The 6489-nt window shown below is 35.8% G+C and overlaps 1 non-coding gene across 1 annotated transcript; it reads left to right on the forward strand.

Annotated features, from left to right (window-relative positions):
- The first annotated feature begins 5906 nt into the window (after positions 1-5906).
- LOC131029241 (small nucleolar RNA U3) lies at positions 5907-6119 on the forward strand. The gene has a single exon (XR_009102731.2). It is a non-coding gene; the product is annotated as a small nucleolar RNA U3 (small nucleolar RNA).
- The last annotated feature ends 370 nt before the right edge of the window (positions 6120-6489 follow it).

The raw sequence follows: 6489 nt of genomic DNA on the forward strand, positions 1-6489 counted from the left end.
TTCAACACTCTTAATTCCCTAATTAAATGTTGTCATTCAATAAGACATTTCCAAGTCCAATATCAAGGCCCTATTATTTCACTTCCACAAAAGTGGGGCCTATTTTCTCGGGACATTATTAAAAAGTCACAAGTGTTTGACACTTTTTGGCCAAAATTTTGGTAGAGTAACATGTTGGCCCTAACATTATCGAATCAGTTTTCGATTTGTGGAAATAACTACTATAAGTCAAAATTTTACCAAATTGAAGTTTCTAACTTGTATATAACCAAGTTACTTTTCTCATTTGTGATATCTACTTGTTATCTAGCATATATGATATCCTCGTGATGTAAAATTACTGCCAAAAGTGAGCCTAAAGGTCTGCAAATTTGTAGAATAATTAACAACACCAAATCTTCAACAATATTTGTTCATCATGATGGAAGCTTTAAGGAATGTCAGAGGATGATTGGGAATCACTAATCGATGATTAGTTTGTACCTCTCCCTTAGGGTTTGGTATGATTCCTTGTTTTCCTTGTAATTCTACAATTTAGCTTCAAATCTAAGTTCTTTTATTGAATTATAATTCATTTAAGTGATCCACATACTCTTGAGTTGATATATGCATCACCATCGATTTGTCTCAATTAGGGTTTTACTCTAACACATTTGACTAAGGTTGTTATTTATGTTTATGCACTCGTTTCCTTGTCACAATCTTAGACACACTTAAGGTTCAAAGCACACACACTTTTGTTTTAGATCCAACTTGGCTATCCATGGAGGTGCAAATCACCAAGTGGGGGATTGACCAAGGAATGTCCTTATATAACCACAACACCTCTCTCTCTCTCTCTCTCTCTCTCTCTCTCTCTCTCTCTCTCTCTCTCTCTCTCTCTCTCTCTCTCTCTCTCTCTCTCTCTCTCTCTCTCTCTCTCTTTTGTAGATTCAAAAATGGGTTCAGACCTAGATTATAGTTATCAAAGAACATTGTAGACAGAGACAAAGTTTCCCAAAAAGGCCTAGGTTAGTGCACCTAGCACTAAAGTCCAGCCTATTTGACTTGAAACTTCGAGGGAAGGTAGATTGGTAGCTTCTAGTTCCATATTTGATAATCAATTGCACCAAGACACTGACTAGGAATCAGACACCTAGCACCACTATCTAACCATTTTGATCTATTCTTTCTATGATAGGTGCATTTCTAAGTCATTGTTTCAATTCTCTAGTTTTATGTAGATTATTGTTTTGCTATTGATCTATTATATCAGTTTGAATGTTCATAAGTGCATGGCATAGGATCCAGTTAGTTCAAACCTACATCAAAAGGCAATATTTCCTACAACAAAGGAATATAGACAAAGGATGGTTTGACTCTATTTGAGTAGGAGCGCACAATGCCTTATCCAATATGAAATTAATTGGTCCCAAATTACCTTCATACGCTTCCTACAAAGGACAATCAATCTCATATCATCAATTTTCATATCATACACCCACTAGATGTGTCTCAGCATACCCTATTGGAGAATCAATCTCAACATCCTAGAGAGACTAGATCAAGGAACGATTTAGAACATGTAGGGTATGGTGTAGAGAGTTGTTACTGAAGGAGCCTACAAGCACAAATCTATGCACATATCTACATAAGAGACTATATGGTTTATTTACATAGATGCCATATGTGATTCAATCCAAACAATTGATATGTTCTATTACTTTGATTAAATGCTACAAAGATTAATAAAACTTATTGATGAACATGTATGACAAATTTAAAGCAATTGTGATTGATTAAACAATCTATGTAGATTGCTTGATAAATACTACAATGAATAAATTGATACATACATGATTTAATTAAATAACTTATCACAAGTGTTTGACGAAATGCAACAAATTATGATGCAATGTGCTCATTCTAAGTTAGATGTCAATGTGATATAGCTAATGGGCTTTCTAACTAAATACAACATGACTTAACTAACATGGCACATGGAATATTGAACTATATGCTAACATAGAGAATTTAATTTCTAACTCTATGAAGAATAAACTACTAAAACTAATCCAAGGCAACCAAAAATTTAGTCATGACAAAGAATGTATACTAATTAGAAATAAAATCTAACTATCTAACATAGCATGATTCAAAGATGAAAATGCTAGCATACAATTTAGTAATGAAGAAAGAGATGGAATAAAAAGAAGGAAGATTAAGCATAATATCCACGTAGGTGCATACCATTAATATGATCTTTGAGAGGTGTATAGTCCATGTATACTCATTTGTAAGCACCCAAACTGTAGATTTTAGTGATGATGTATGGTCTAAGACATTTCAGTCTAAAATTTACTTTTTCTCTTAGAAGATAATTCACGTTATGTTGATCCTCATAAAGCAACAAGTCACCAACTAAGAAAGAACCCTGAATAACTTGATCATTATAGCTTTGGTGTATAGTCTTTTGACAAGCTTGGAGATGTTCAAGAGCATTTAAGCATTGTTCATCGATCATTTCAAGATTTTGAAGGCATTGTTCTCTATGATAATTATCATCAAGGATGCACTTAAGAGGAACTCGCGATGAGGGAATCTCTATCTCTAAACGCATAATCACATCGACACTGTAAACGAGGTTATAAGGAGTAGTATTTGTACCTGCTCAAATACTAGTGAGATAGGCCCATAAAGAATAGGATAATTGAGTATGTATGCTTGTTAACAGTTTTACAAAGGATTTACTCAATTATCTTACTAGAAGCTTAGTTGATCATTTGATTGAGGATAGTAAGGAGTGGAGAAGTGATGTTGAATGTGATAGTTTTTGAGGAACTTCTTCACATCTTTGTTATTTTATTTTTTTTTATCGATGATAAGTATGATTTTATTAATAAGATTCAAAATATACAATATAGATAACCTTTGTAGCAAAAATTTCTGATAAATCAGACCCCAACTACTAGCCCCCCTATCTATTTTGCCATTACAACATCAACCATCTACCCACAGTGGCAATTTTTGGAAAATTGCAAAGATTACAACATTGAAACATATATCAACTACTACGAAGACATCTTCAACCTACACTTCAACATTGTCGAACTCCATATCTACCCAATACTATATACTACACAAAGCAACATAGAAGAAATTGAGACTGATGTACAAAGAGATACACAAAAAGAAACCAAATGGAATGCTGACCTCAAAAAACATCTTCAAACACAAACCCATTCTACAAAGGGTTAGAGCACATTTGGAGCTTCACCACTCGGCCCTTCACCAGCACTACCACTCCCCCCTCCCAATTCACCACCTTAGCATTCATGCATCACCTTTTGAGACTGGGTTTTGCGCTTCCCCAAGACCTTCCTCTTACCTTTCCCACGAATTCTTGACTTTACAACACCGACCCTTGCTGAATTGCATGCCAAATCACCTCGACCCTCCACCACCTTTTCCTTGAGAAACAATTTGAGAGAATCCTAGGAAATATTTGCCTCTTCTCACCGTTCATATCTGTCCAGACCAAAAGTCCATCGAATGTACGAGGCCAATTCATGCAACTCGTGAATTCCATCGATGTCCAACCCTTCTCCAACATCAAAACCCACCCATGTCATTGCCCTTTCTTGAAGCTCCATCAAACTAGCCAACCAGACATCCTCCACACACTGCCGCGTTACCTCCACCAAGACATCTTTCTGCTCACCCAGTTCCAGACCCCGCGCCAAAACCATGGTCACCACATCCATGATGGTTTTCTACTTGTGCATGGTCTTGACAAAGCAATCCCCCAACAACATCGTCACAATCTGGATGAAGGTTTCCTCACCATGTTTGAAAATGCACCTCAGATGCTTGTATGAGATATCCCCCACAAAATCCAATTGTTGGCGAGAGGTATACAGAGTAAAAGTGGGATCCATACCTGTCATCTTCACACAACACCAACAACCACTATAGCCAAAAAAATGGGCAACTATAGATTTTAGCTCTTGTAACTCTTGTAACTCCTTTAATCATCACAAAGTTATATATTTTATTAATCTTGTGAGCTTCTATCATGCGTTCATTCAAGTGGCTACCCAAGAAATACCTCACCTTTATGTTGGTTAACAAAGACAAATGTTTTGTTTTAGTGGAATGAGGAACTCATTCACGTGCCTTCAAAAAATTTGAGTTTTTTATATACACTTGTTATTATGTTTGTTATTCTAGCATAACCTTGTAAGATCAAGAAAGATGCTTCACAATTTGCACTTAGAGCTAGTTTGAAGGATAACGCGCATATAGTGGCTTACCATTTAGGAGCCTTCTATAGAAAGAACCAATAGTTTACATTAGTTTAAAATTCTTAGTAGGTCATTCGATATAATTAGTATAAGCATTGAATGTTAAAATATGTTGATTTTATGCCCCAATGAAACCAAAAATTGGGAAACATTACTAGACAAGTTTTCACCCATGCAAATTTCTATACATGATAATCATGACAATTAGGAGAATCATATATTAATATGTTGTATTAATTGATACAACATTGTGCAAGAAAGTCATGTGCCACCCTAATCCATGAATCTATCAATAGTTTCCTTGGCATACCTTAGTACCGCTAAATGTGTCTTAGCACACCTCAATGGGTGAATAGATTCAAACCTCCTAATGTCATTTAAACAATTCCTTGACTTTCATATAGCGACAACTTCAACAAATTACAAGGCAACTTCAACGGTGAGGTATATTTGACATTCGGTAGCTCAAAAAAGTGATGACATGGACTACAAAGGACAATGGGCTTACCTTTTGCCTAGTCAGCTTATATTATGGCTCCAACCCATCAATTTGGATTGTGTGCTTTTCTTAGTTGCATGTAGGTGTTTGGGAAGAATGATTGACAAACATTCCTTTTGGTGGTTGATTATATTCATTCTAGGATGTGTATTTTTTGTCTTTAATATTCATTGATCTTGAGTTTGAGGCCATGCAATTTATTCCTAGTTTGGGACATCACCATAGTCCAAATAATTATCATTTGATAACTGTTCCTTCTTCATTTCACCATGATTGTTCATTTGCGAGGCATGACAACTATGCATATTCCTTTGAGCATACATTTTGTTGACAATAGTCTATTTTCGACCATATAATTTATTTGTTAAGTGTTATGATAGTTAGGCATTGGTTAGAAAGGGTAGTAGAGGCATGATTAATGGGGAGAGGAGAAAGATGTGGTTGGGTAGTTATTGTCTAACTTAGAAAACGAGTTGTGTGTTTTGGCTTTTCGTACATGTTGATATAATAGAAAGGAATACAGAGAATGTAGAGCAAAGAAAAGAAGAAGATAATTCACTTAGGGAAAGGGGAAGAGAAAGACGGAGCATGCTAGACTATATGTGTAGGGATTAGGCTTTGAATTAGTCTATTATAGTCAATGAAGATAAAAATTCATTTCTTATGGCTTCCAATCGATATATGACATTGACGCTCATTAAAAATTAATAATTTTATAATTAATACTCATTTAATTGAAATTATGACTTACGAGAAGAATCATTATATGATTGGCACAACACTATGTAAAAAGAACGATCGATAAATTAATAATTTTAATTTCATACCCGCAATACTCACCTAGTGGATACCCAAATGTCCTGCGCATCAGACATGGAGTGAAGACTCGAAGGAAGGGGTTTGTAGCATATACCCAAATGTCCTGCGCATCAGACATCCCAGCATAACATAGCATTGTTAACACTGTTTTGATCAGCGGTTGGTGCGTTTGAATTGCTGTGCATGCAAGGGAAGGGTGGGTCATTGGCGTATACCCAAACTGGCGTGTTGTGTGTAATATCCCACCTTTATAGCGCGTTTGGTACATAAAACATTTATAATAGGAGAGCAGAGATGATTAAAGCACGACCTTACTTGAACAGGATCTGTTCTGAAGGTTGTACAACTTGGTCTGCGTATCAAACTCAGACAAGCACACAAATCTGGAAGATGAAACATGGCTCTCAGCCCAGAGCGCGAATACTGAGGCGGCTGTGTTTCGCAGCTAGCCTCCCGATGAACGTCCTGCCTGCTAGTTACTAGCATGCAGTGAAGGCCTGGGAGCGTTCTGACAGATTCATCCCTTTTGTTATCAAGTAGAAACACCCAACACCTCATACAAGTAAACAAAACTACCTAGCTTCATAACAATTTTAATATAAATTAAGCTATATTTTGAACTAAGATATGCTAGTGCATTAAAACTTATTTGATGTACTTGTAAATTTAGGAGACAATTTTTCTTCACCTCATCAAATTGTTTATGTACATGTTCATTGTGTTGGTAGCTATGCATCCAATAATATCATATTCATTGATGCTTTCCTCTATTTCCACTTCCTAAGGACAATTGTTCCAGTGGATTTTATTTAGTCATCTTACTAGTATATTCTTAGGACAAAAGTGTAGATGTAAGTTCCAACACTTAGAACCTACATGGCCGTCCAT

The sequence above is a fragment of the Cryptomeria japonica genome, chromosome 3 (assembly GCF_030272615.1).
Source record: "Cryptomeria japonica chromosome 3, Sugi_1.0, whole genome shotgun sequence".
Classification (NCBI taxonomy): domain Eukaryota; kingdom Viridiplantae; phylum Streptophyta; class Pinopsida; order Cupressales; family Cupressaceae; genus Cryptomeria; species Cryptomeria japonica.